The sequence below is a fragment of the Mirounga leonina genome, unplaced genomic scaffold (assembly GCF_011800145.1).
Source record: "Mirounga leonina isolate KUSES-001 unplaced genomic scaffold, KU_Mleo_1.0 Mir_91, whole genome shotgun sequence".
In the NCBI taxonomy this organism is placed as follows: domain Eukaryota; kingdom Metazoa; phylum Chordata; class Mammalia; order Carnivora; family Phocidae; genus Mirounga; species Mirounga leonina.
This window is the reverse complement of record NW_023270839.1, coordinates 5,289,305-5,302,628: the sequence shown is the minus strand read 5'-3', so window position 1 is coordinate 5,302,628 and position 13,324 is coordinate 5,289,305. Positions and strand designations below refer to the sequence as shown.

Genomic DNA, 13,324 nt, shown 5'->3' with positions numbered 1-13,324 from the left:
TGCTTGCTTTTCCCTCCAGAGGTTCTTCCCTTCTGGGGAAATGGCCAAAGAGGCTAGGTGTTGCTCTTTCACCCTTGAAATCCATTCTTTGGCTTCTGATCTGTGGCAGGGAATACTTAATAGGGTAAGGTTAATTGGAGTGAGGTTTTTCAACATCTTCCCCAAAGATCTTTAAATCTTCAAACTATAATACAAATAGGTGATTAATTTCTGTTTTAGCGAGCTCACTATCTGGATGGCTTACAACTTTGGGCTCCATTGTGAGTTTGAAAAGAAAGTATCCAGGTGTCATCTTCGTTTTTGTTTGGTTTTGGTTTTGCCTGTTTCCTCCATAAAAATTTGTAATTGCCTTCACTTCATGCTATCGTCCTCCACTCTATCCCTTTCTGGTGACACAAAGGCTGAAAAGTCTTGACAGCATGACGTAAGCAGGACCACAGCTGTACCACTTCCGGCATCACTGGACTGACACTGGAGATGGCCATCATACACCAGTCAGCTGCATCCAGCCACTCCGGGGACAGAGGGAGTGGAGGCAAAGGAAAAGGGGGAAGACTGTCTGTTAAGTTCCTGCTGTGCTGGGCACTTTGAACCTTGTTTTGTACCCAGTATAGTATTGGGTAATTTTACAACAATGTTTTAAGTTGGATTCTCCTCATATTAAAGGTGATGGACTTGAAGATCAGATAGGTCTGTGTGATACCTATAGCACGAAGCAATTATTTCAGGCTCAGAAAGAGGATTTTATGGACTGAATATTTGTGTCCCCCACTCTCCAAATTGATTTGTTGAAGACCTAACCCCCAGTGTAATGGTACTTTGAGATAGTGAGTAGGGAAAGGGTTAAGGTATAGGCAGGGAGAGATAGGAGGCCCCTGACTAGGCTCTGGAACTATTCCTGGCAGGCAGAGATGCTGAGACAGAGCAGAACAAGAGATAAAGGAACAAACCAGACTACTCTGCCCTGGGTATTTTTTTTTTTTTTAATGGCAATTACATCGTCACCACAGAAAATGACCAGACCTCAAAGAAGAAGTAAACCATGAAGGGTGTTATCAATAGTCCTTGCTCAGACCAAGATGGCAGGAGAATTTCAAGGCCACCAGCTTCCTAGTCAGTTCTCAATAAAAGACTGCCAATGAAAGCCCACAGTGGCAACCCATTCGGGACCCCTCTCACTCTAGAGAGCTTTTTTCTTCTTTCTGTTTTCACCTTCACTTAATAAACTATCATCTCACCTCTCTGTGTCCGCGAGATTCATTCTTTGACTCTTCAAGACAAGAACCCTGTAACAATGGGGGTTTTGGGGGGTAATTAGGGTTAGATGAAACCATTGGGCTGGGGCCCTCATGATGGGATAGTGCCCTTATAGAAGAGATACCAAAAGTTTGTGCTCTCTCCACTCTCTCTCTCTCTCTCTCTCACTCCTCCCACTCCTTGCCTCCCATGTTCCCACAAAGAGATCACGTGAGCACATAGTGAGAAGGCACCATATGCAGCTCAAAGGGAGATCTCATCAGAAGCCAACCATATTGGTACCTTGATCTCAGACTTCCAGCCTCCAGATTTGTGAGAAAATAATTTTCTGTTATTTAGCCATCCAGCCTACGGTATTTTGTTATGGCAGTCTGAGCAGCCTGAAACAGAAGATTTCCTTGGCATTTTATTTAGAAAGAGTTGGAAATAATCTCTGAGACTGGAATTTCTATTCCCAAAAATATGGAAGATGGTAGAGAGTAGCTAGAAAATGTGGAAGAAAAACATTTTTACATATAAAGTGTTTTGAAATGCATTAATTTGATGCCAGAAAGTTAAAAGAAATGCTTAGATACCAGAAATCTGAGAGGGAGAATCCACAGAGGAGTGAAAACACGGAAGCAGGCTTTTGCCCTCAGGCATCTGCCGATTCTTGATAGCCTACAGAATTTTAACTGACTAAAAAAAGTGAGGTGTAGACCAGGGTCCATCCAGAAGGAAGATCAGATCAGAGACTCAAAACTAAAGCCAAGGCCATGGAAAGGAAATAGCTACAGAAGGTAAACTTAATACACACACATACACATGCCTGTACACACACACAAATGGAAACTATGGGGATAAATACATGTCTTTAAATGGGAAAAATGGGGGGGGAGAAAAAAGCAAAATTTGTCTCCCCTGAGATTTCCTAACCACTGTTGTGCAGGTGGAGGCTGGATACTACATGACCTATGTATTCTTCACTTCCGCCTCAGCAAAACATACACTAGAAATTGGCCTTATAAGGAGTCTGACTCAAGCTTTAGTCAACTTGTTTAGTTACCATGGTTCAGCATATCAGCCCTTGGCAAGCTGACATAAGGGCAAAGAAACATGCTGGGCACCTGAGAGAACAAGAGGGAAGAAAAGGTGGATGGAAGTAAGAGTTAATGGTCTCAATCATGTGCCAGATGTTCTGTGCTCACTATTCTATTTGACTCTCACAGCCTGTGAGGTAAGCGTTGCTCTTTCCATTTAAAGATTAGGTCACGGACATTCAGTGAGGAATGATAACTTGTTAAGGTACACACAGCAAGGGCATGGTGGAACTACAGTAGTAACCCAGTTCTCTGGTCACCAAAGTCCTTTGTTTATTTACAGTAAAAGCCATGTCCCATGACAACGTCTATAACTTACAAACTGAAGTTTGATGAACGAAGAATGTAGACTTCACATGGATGTCATTAAGATCTAAGTAGGCTTACGTTTGTTTGTTCTACTGCCATACTGTCCTCAGGCAACACTGGAAAACTCTTTTCAAGTTCCAGGTCCTCAGGAGGTTATTTTAGTGGTCCTGGAAATTGTAAAACAAATTGTTGTGAACGGGCTTTTTAAATTGTTTCTTGGCAGGAATGGAATAATCAAGTGCAATGATTTTAATTGATTACAGAAGAATGTTCCTTTGAGCTGATGCAGCAAGACTTTCTGGTCTGTTTGTGGCTTAAAATGTGAATTGATGCAATGACTACCCATGTTAGATTTTGCTATTGGAAAAGTCTTCAGTGGGAAAAATTAGAAATGCTTAAAGTCACGTGACTTGTTTCTTAAAGGATACCTTCCAAGCATCCTTTAAGAAACAAAAGTGATTTATTCTCTGTAGCCTCCCTGCTTAAATCTTACTCTGATTATTCTTTTTTCTCAATCTCAGAATTTGGGTCTCTGAGTAGAGACATGATGAAGATCATACAGGTGTAGGATTTTCAGCTCTGTCACTAACGAGCCGGGTGAGCCAAATTGTCAAACCCTCTGGCCTCCGTGCTTTCCTTTCCGAAATGAAGCAAACAATGATGGCTACTACTTCATGCCTATAATGTGATCATGGTTAAAGAAGATAGTATCTTAATACGTTACCTGAAACAAGACAGGTGGTCAATGAATGCTAGCTGATAGTAGTAGTAGTAAAAGTACTAGTAGAAAAAAATAACTTTCACCATCTCCGGATATTAGAATAACATCTTATATTACTGAAAGTTTGTGGGTGTAATCCTTGGACTGGCGGTTGATAATTCTTTGAGATTTCTAGAGAATTAGAGAAATTATAAAAAATGGAAGATAATGAAAAAGAAGGACACAGAAAACTATATTCTAGCAAGCTGGATGTGTATATGTAGAAAATATCTATAGCAATGACTAGGTCTTATAGGCCATTTGTCTGTTCCATGATCCAGTCCAGTCCAGCCTGGCCGCCTATGTTAGTTTGCTGTATGTGACTGTATAATGTACCACAAACTGCATGGCTTGAACAACAGAAATTTCTTGCCTCATAGTCCTAAAGGCTTCAAGTGCAACATCAAGGGGTGTTGGAAGGGTTGGTTCCTTCTGAGCACTGTGAGGGAAGGATCTGTTCTAGGCCTCTCTCTTTGGCTTGTAGATATTTACCTTCATGTTCACATAGTGTTCCCTCTGTGTCTTCACATTGTCTGCCCCTGGGCATGTCTCTGTGCCCAAATTTTTCCTTTTTTATAAGGACACTGCCATATGGGAGTAAGGCCAACCCTGGCGACCTTATTTTAGCTTGATTACTTCTGTAAAGACTCTTATCTCCAGATAAGGTCATATTCAGAAGTCCTGGAGGTTAGGACTTCAACATAGTGATTTGAGGTGGACACAGTTCAACTCATAACCCTGCCCTTGACTCTCCATGTCCTTCTCACATCAAACTATAATCACCCCACCCCAACATCCCTTAAAATCTTAACTTGTTCCAACATCAACTCTAAGTCCAAACGTCACTTGCTATCATCTAAATTAGGTAAGGTTAAGAGTCAAGGTACTCATTCAGGGGCAAAATTCCTCTCCAGCTGTGAATCTGTGAGGCAGTTACCAAGTTATATGGCCAGGGGTCAGAGAGTATATATACAGAGATTCATAGGTGCCAATATTGGCTAATAAAGAAGTCATGTGTTCTGATTTCTAGCCTCAGTTTGGGGGAATAGCATGAATATCTTATTTTTTGTCCCTCAAGATATTTATTAGAAAAACTGAAGATAGGAGAAAAATGAGAGATACAGGAGACTATATACACACTGAAAAGCCTGATGTATAGATCTAGAAAAATCTTCCTGCTGTGGAATGTGGAATCTTAAAAAGAAGTGACTTTTCAATCAAAGGCTGGGTGACAAAATTATGCAGGGTTGCAGATGCAGGGTATATTTTTGCCTTGAATAGAGGTAGTGATCATGTAATTGTAAAGTACCTAAAACCTCAAAACCTAACTCACAGTCCTTCTTTCTAAACAACACAATTTCTTATAAAAAGCACCCAAACTACCTAATATACAATTTTGCCCACATAATCACCCTGAAAGCATTTATGTAATCAAAAGCAACCTCTGGGAATGGAAACTGGAATCTGGAAGTGAAACTCAAGAAAGATTTCATCATTGCACAATTTCAAATTAAGCACTAATCAGAGGGGAAAATTAGGTTTATTCACAGGGGCCACTCAAAATAACCCTCTTAATAATGTAGAAATTGGCTGTAGCTAAAGTCCCACAAGTCTAGACACAAATACATTTAAAATACAGCAAAGCCAGTCAATATAAAATGTAGCAAATATAAGAAGTCAATGTAAAATAGATTTCCCAGATATGAGAAACGTGGTTCCAGGATTGTAAGCAAACTGCTCAAGAAAAAAAATCTGTGATTTAGCAGAATTTTAGGCTTACAAGAAATGTCTTTACTTTTATTAGTGTCTTGGTCTTAAAATGTCATTTCCTATTTCCCTTTTGCTAATCAAGACAGATACCTACCAAAACCAAAAGGGTCACTAGGCACTGAGGTCATGTTTGTCAAGCTAAAAAAAAAAATAGTAATCTGAAATAAAGGGAAAAGGAGAATAAAAAGAGGGATAGTAGATAGTAGCCAGTCGACGTTGGGTGCCATTTTAAACCCACTTGGAGTGAAATTCAGCGAGACTCTAAGAGTGTACATAGAATTAACTGACTCCCCCCATGCCCCAGCCTTCCTAGTTGCCCCTAAGCCTGTGCCCCATGCATCTGTGGCTGATTCAAGCACAGGTTTTCTGGTAAGAGGGCCTGGCTTCCTTGGAGGGGATGACCAGAGGCAGAGTTGGAACTAAGATGGCTGTGAGTAACAGTCCCATTCTTAACATGTGTCCTTTAATTGTTCTCATCCTTCCTCGTCCCCACTACGTCTTCTGTCTTTTCTTTTTTTCAACGCCTTCACCCTCTCTTATGCCTCTCTGGCTCAAGACCCTCATACCAACATTGTTTCTTCCTGCAGATGGCCAAAGAGGTTGCTGACCTCTGCCTTCCTTCGTGTAATTTTCAAACACACCTGCTCCTACACCTTGCAAATGAGCCCCATCTGAACCTGCAATCACACCGGATTGCTTCACATTCCTAGCTGGAGAATATCTGGTCTCCAGGCAATCAGGGAGGAGCATTCTGTCTTCAAAAAAGATACTAAGTGGGGGGGGACGCACACTTCCTTTCTGCGCTTGTGCTTGGGGTGGTGGCAGCAGGCGTGTCCTCAACGTGGGCGAGTTCGTGGATCTGTCTGTGTCACAGAAACACCAGCAACCACATCATCTGTGCCAAGGACCACGCATCCATCCAGCTGAATATGGCCGAGGTTGACAAGGTTCAACGGCCAGTTTAAAACCTACACTGTGGGGCCATTCGCAGGATGGTGAGTCCAATGACTCCATCCTCTGACTGACCAAGACCTACCATATCGTTTCAAAGAATTTCTGACTGAAGAGGATCACAGATGTGGGATATTTGTCACAAATAGTGAACCCACCCTCAAAAAAATAAGATATTAAGTGCTCTCTTCCCCTGAAAGCCCTCTAAAGTTGAGGGGAAGAGTTTATAAGAGATTCGAACCAAATTTTACAAGCTGGACCAACTTTCCCAGTGATGAGTGATTTTACAAAAAGAGAATAGCCAAAGAGGTTTTCAACTCTTGTCATCAACACATGAGTGATACAGATAATGTCAGAGATAACAGTTGGTCTAAAGCTGCACTAACCAATTTGGATGATCATTAGCCACAAATGACTATTCAAACTTAAATTAGTTTAAATTAATTAAAGTTTCATTCCTCAATCACAACAGCTACATTTCAAGTTCTCAGTAACCACAGATAGCTGGTGGCTACTGCACTAGACCATGTAAATATGGAACGTTTCCAGCACCACAGAAATCTCTATTAGACAGCACTGGAAATACCTGCATTGGCAGAGAAAGCAAGACAGAGAAAAAGACAAAGAGGGGGAAAGAGAGAAAAGAAACAAGGAGACAAAGAAATACAAAGAGGAAAGAAAAAAATTAATTAAAAGAGAGCAAAACTGCAGGTCTGAAATCGAGCCATTTTCCTACAGGGTCCCTGCAGAGTGTCATGTGAGTAGTATGTTAAGAGGAGCATACTTTCCTCAGCACTTGATTTTAAGAGGTTGCCTTGTGTCTAGGGGCGCCTGGGTGGCTCAGATGGTTAAGCGTCTGCCTTCGGCTCAGGTCATGATCCCAGGGCCCTGGGATCGAGTCCCGCATCAGGCTCTCTGCTCCTTGGGAGCCTGCTTCTCCCTCTGCCTCTCTCTCACTCTCTCTCTGTCTCTCATGAATAAATAAATAAAAATCTTTAAAAAAAAAAAAAAAGAGGTAGCCTTGTGTCTAAGCAAAATGAGTATAGAGATTCACCCATATGAGAGGTTAAAGTTCTTGAAACCAATTAGTTGCTTTGACCTGAATCTACACATTTAGATTTTTTTTTTTTCAACCTGCCAGGGAGCATCCTGCATCACTCCATCTGCTCCTCCCTCTAAATCTGGGACTGACTACGGCAATGAGACTGGAACAGCACATGTATTAGAAGTGAAGAGCATCACTGGGAATTTAGAGACTGTGTCTAGTTTGGAAGAACCCAAGGGAACTTCAAGAAAAGTAATCAGAGTGAGTAGGAAAGGATACATAATGCGAAGTGTTCCCTCCAGGAACTTTACTTCAACAAGAACAAGAGCATTTCCCTGAAGGACATGAGCAATGTCAAATGTAACTGTTCACCATGCTTCTCCGAGGCACCAAATGGGCTTTTAAGCTACACATTCCTGCGGGTTCAACAAGAGATTCAAAATAGGAACTGTAAATTTGTTCTCTGCCTTTCTAAATTTGCAACCAGCAGCAAACGGTATTGGGGTTGTTGTGTGGTCTGGCTGGGATATCTGTTTACAATTCAGTAAGAGGGCTAGAAAAAAATGGATTGGGGCCACCTCAGAGGTTTCAGTGTTTTTTACCCTCTGTTTTATGTGGTAAAACCACAAGACTGACCAAGAGCAAAGCTTTGGCAGCCTCTGAAAGTATTTGCAAAAGACATTTGCAGAATGTAGGCTTACTTTATGAATAAACAACAACAATAAAGATATAATTCTTACTTATAATCCCTTAGAAATAATGAGCCTACATCTTAGCCATTTCCTTGGAGGAGAGAACAGGTCAAAGTACGAACACTCTATGAGGATAGAGAAAACCACCGCTATCATCCCCAGACACCGCTGTAAGGAGACAATTGTGAAAATTCGTCCATCCTTGACCTCTGTACTGACACTTCCAAAACACCGTTTTTGCATCAATCTGTCCCTTCCCCCTGGCTTTCTAAGGAGGAGTCCTATGACTCCCAATTGTCAGCAGAAACATCTTGCTACAGACATTCCTAGTATTTCTAATCAAAAGGATTTGTCCTCTTCACCACTATTTCCCAATCCTAATCGCTTAATGCCTTAAAAGAAGATTGCCCCAATGCTGACCGTCCAGGCCAGGATAGTGAGATTCGTTAGAGTAGGGACTTGGCAGCCACACTTTCTGGGTGAGAATTCTTTGCTCTGCCTTTTCATGCGTGTGACCTTGAATAAATGACTTAATCTCTCTGAACTTCAGTTTCCTTCTCCCATCGGTAAATATACACATAGAGATAGACAGGTAGATAATTGGGGATTGTAATCAGAGTCTGGCATTTATCCTTCTCATCACCTACATGAAAGGCACTGAAGATACGGAGATCGCTAAGACATAATCCACGTACTTAGGCAACTCAAAAGTTCAGTGGAAGCCAGGCACTTATAACACCTTGTAATGGCTGTGATAGAGTCAGATACTAATTACTTTAGGAAGACAGAGGAAAAAGTAATTAGTTCCCCCTGAGGGTTTAGGGAGAGATTCATGGAGAACCTGTGCTGCCCTGAAATTTTAATACATATCCAGAAGCCACTGAGAGTGAAGTCAAGGGCAACGTGAGTGAGGACCAGTTCCTACAAGCCTGTGGACAACCCCTCTCCTGGTATCACCCCCCTCCCCTCCGGACAAGGTTATCTATACACACATATGTTCCCCAGCTGTGCCAACCCTTTGCCTTGCTGTTGCCACCATTACTTGAAGAGTTACAGCTCCTCTCCAGGACTATTGCTTTCAAAGCAGCCTTCGTTCCTCTGTTGAGCAGTGAGCAGTTAATCATTAGAGCCACAAGGAGCCAACCACCACTGAGGTATAGACACACATATGCATAAATGTATATATGCATGTGTGTATGCATACATATATGTATATTAAGTAAATAATGTGCATATATATATTAAGTAATTATACATGTGTACATATTAAGCACCTGAGTTCATAGCTCTTTGTTAGGGCTCCAAAAGTAAAAATATGTCTGAGGTCCTTGCCCATAAAGAGTTTTAAATAGAGTAAAAGATATGCCCATGCCATGCCATAGGCACTGCTTGCACGGAGGGGAAAAGAGTAAGTATTTGTAATATTGTCTTTAGCTCACACTACTACCAAGAAAGCTGGGAAACACACTGTAAGCTACCCCAGTATTCTCTACTTGCAAGCACTGTTTCCACCAAGTAGCAAATAAAAAGGCAAACAGAAAAAGGAACAACTATTAGATATTGTGTGTTCATTATGTATATCCTATGACCATCTGGAAGCCACATTCTCTCAGCAATATCTCACCAAAGATCACCCTCTCCCCCCCAGCTACATCCTGTTCTAAGAGAGAATAGTTTCCCCCTTAGGGGCCATGAGCATAGAAAAGGAGTACTAGTTTGGGGATCAGAACACCCACATTCTAAACCAGACACAGCTACAAAACTAGTTAAGTGCCTTTGACCATTTCATATCTTTTTATTTCCCCATCTAAAAATGAAGAAATTGGCCTAAATGATCAGTAGAATGACTTCCAATTCTGACATTATCCTAAAGACAGAGGCAACCATTCCTGAGAGTGGCACCCAAATTGCAGCTTCTTTGTTTCTTTTCTACTTTTTGCTCCTCTCTTTCCCCAGCCAAAGTACCCTCATTTTATTGCATAGCCCAAGAATTCAAACCACAGATCCCCTTGGGAATGCAGGGAGTCATCTTGGATTTCTAAATGTTGGCCAGTTCAAAATCTCTTCATGTGTTTATTTTCAAATGTATTTCGCCTGTGAGAAGGACATGAATTTGAGGGGGTCCAGAGGACAAAGTGTTATAGACTGAATGATGTCCCTCCCAAATTCATATGTCGAAGTCCCAGATCCCAGTACTTCAGAAAGTAACCATATTTGGAGATAAGATCTTTAAAGGGGTAATGAAGTCAAAATAAGGGCCACTAACCCAATATGACTGGTTGTCCTGATGACAAGAGGGAGAGACATCATAAAATGCCCAAGCACAGAGAAAAGGCCATGTGTGGAAGCAATGAGAAAGTGGCCATCTGCCAGCCAAAGAGAGGGGCCTCTGGAGAAACCAAACCTGCAGACACCTTGATCTCGGACTTCCAGCCTGCAGAACCATAAGAGAATTTCTATCATTGAAACTACCCAGTCTGTGGTATTTTGTAATGCCAGCATTAGCAAACCGAAATAGTAGGAACTCAAAGAATAAAAATGAATGAATATCTTCTGAATCACAGATTCTTGAAACATCATGTTTCTGTCTATCTATAAATTTCACAAATTACCGAGAAGCCCAAGAGGTGGGAATCCCCAAATAAATGATTTTGGAAGAATAGAGTGGTCCATCCACCTACCATTTGTATTTGAAATTATTTTCTTGCCTTTGTAGAAGCAGATACCGCATCATAAATTCTAACAATCACTTCTGGGGGGCCAAAATATCCAAATAAGCAGGACTACATAGACATCTCCCAAAGGTATAAATTTTTCTAGATGTATGAACTGGTGACTCTGTAAGCTACTCTGAACCAAAGAAAAATACTATATCAGAAGATGATCTGATTCAGTGTGCTCTGAAATCTCCCAAGAAAAGCTTCCTTCACAAGTAGAGCTTTTTTTTTTTTTTTTTTCCGTTCTGGCAAACTTTGTCTTACCAAGTTTTATTCAGACCATCTGAGTTAAAGCACAGTTGTGACTTGATTGATACTTACTTCCATGTGGAAAACACTGCAAAGTTTCTTTTGCATTGATTAGTGTCTTCCAGCTGCCTAAAACCCCACAATGAATTCACAGTGCATTAGGGATCACATCAGGGGGTTATTTATGGGTGAGGAGCATGCTTCTCTCCACCTCTATTGTGCTATCTATTTGCCAAAAGGATCGGAGACATATTACAGAGAACTTCTTGGGCATTATTCCCATGCAGAGTGAATGGCAGTTTCTGATTAGTCTTAAATTAGCTTATTTGCAATTTATTTTTTACATAGGAAATATTCATTTGCTTTCTCATAACTAAGAGTCTGTACTTATCCATCACCATGTCTTGCCATAAATCTGAACAGAACTGTCTGTGGGCCTGAGCTACAGTTTCGTCACCAGCATTAACAGGGTCACCCAATATGCTTATCACTGAGGTGTGAACTCAATCAGACTCTTATCTGGTTCCACCACTAAAATAAATAAATAAGCAAATTGCTAAAAATAAATGGAGCCATATCTTATTCAAAATGTTATCTGCATCTGCTGAGAAAGAATCCAAGGGAATCAGCTCTTACAGAGTTCTTCTGCAGTGTTAAAAATTGTAGGGCACGACGCCTGAGGACACAGAGCAAGACAGAACCAAGACTTCCAGTATCGGATTAGAATTTCCACAACATGAAGTAAATGGTGACCTTCTGATTCTTAGCTAGGCAACAGGCTTAGGTTTTATCAGGGGCATGGTGACTTTTAATAAATGGAAATGGATGGGCAAAATCAGAAGACAGAGAAAAACATGAAGCTGAGTTAATCTCTTTTCTGAAAGAAGTTATTCTATTTCCCCCAATCCAAGAAATGCAGTTTGGTCGAGGAGTGCTACTGAGTAATCAATAATCAAAGGCAGAAATACTTTCAATGCCCCAAACTTCTGAAATAAGCGCAAGAGAAGAGGATGGATAGGAGAAAATAAATGGAGAAATAGAGGGGCCAATTCTATTTTTAAATGGTTCTTAAATGCAGCCTTACCTAATGGGGCCTGACTACCACACCAGAAGAAAAATGAACAGAATAAAGGTAACAATAGCAACAAAACATACAAAAAAAAAAATTGCTTTTGATTACATTTTCTAAAACACACAGTTTTTCCAGCTACCGTCTCTTTGAAAATAGCTATGGTAGAGTGTGTTTGAGTGTACCCGTGCAATCCAGGGCTTGCATTTTAGTTATTCTGTGTCTTTTATTTTGTCGGACTTGAGGCTGCACAGATATCCCTCTAGGTTAATATCTCATTGTCAGGGATGGTGCCCCATAGGGAAGTTCGGTCGCCTCCTTCAAAAGTTCTTTCAGATCCTACCCCTCACTGTCAAAACTTCTGGCATTTTCTATTGGTTTTTCATTCCCTTTTATGTATCTTCTTTTTATTATATATTTTTTTCCTTCCTCTCTCTGTTTTCCCTCTATCTCCTCCTGCTGTTCTTATTATCTCTAGTCCCACAGGTTCTCAGCTGTGGGTTTTCTTTGTTTTCTGTGTTTGACTGGTAGCTTCTTTGACTCCATCTCAGTAACTCTAGGGTTCTCTTTCAGCATTTGCTTTCCCTCTAATCAATGCCTTTCTTGTGTAAAACTACCGTGGTCTTTGGTTTGTTCCGCGGGCTATTTGCCTTATTGTGACAAGAAGGATGAATTGTCTTCTGCTTCTCCAGCAGACCTAAAGTGCTACCATCCATCAACCTGGAGATGATTTCATATATTGAGGAAGTCAGGGGCCAGAATGATACTAAATAAACAGTACTTGACTGAAAATTATTCTCTGTGGAGCCCCGATCCCTGGCTAGCAGTATCTGCCAGCAGAGAAATCAGGTATTGATCAACTTCATTGTCATTAATTTAAACGCTCAAGTAGTCATGGAGAATGTGGATCTGCCAATGTGTTTCAAAGTATCAACAGGAAAAAAAATACATGTATTTACTTTTTTCTAAACTAATTGAATTATAATTCGCGTGTATGTGTGTAATTGGTGGGAATGAGAATTCTCTACACAGACACACATGACGTGAACTAACTTATTCTCAAAGCTATACAATACTGTTATGACCCTTGAACATCCAAATTGCTAACATGCGATATTTTATTCATTTGGTCAATTCCCAAGTAAATACTCATCTAGGTTGTTAAAAATAATTCAGCTGAATAAATTTGAAGATCTAATTGGCTTTATTCAATGATTTGTGAATTGGGCAGCATCCCAGCCAGCAAGTAAAGAGTCACTCCAAGGAGCTATGCAAAGTAGAAGATTCTTATAGGCAGAAACAGGGCAGGACGAGGAAATTATTAGCAAAAGAAAGGGTTGTTTCAGTCAAGGTCACCTTCTTTTAGGGGAAGGGTGAGAGGGTCTACCATGCAGATTACCTCACTGGTGTTAATCAGGAAATTCCA

At 40.8% G+C, this 13,324-nt stretch overlaps 1 pseudogene; it reads left to right on the top strand.

Annotated features, from left to right (window-relative positions):
- Positions 1-419: 419 nt before the first annotated feature.
- LOC118003484 lies at positions 420-6,235 on the top strand (annotated as a pseudogene).
- Positions 6,236-13,324: the final 7,089 nt, after the last annotated feature.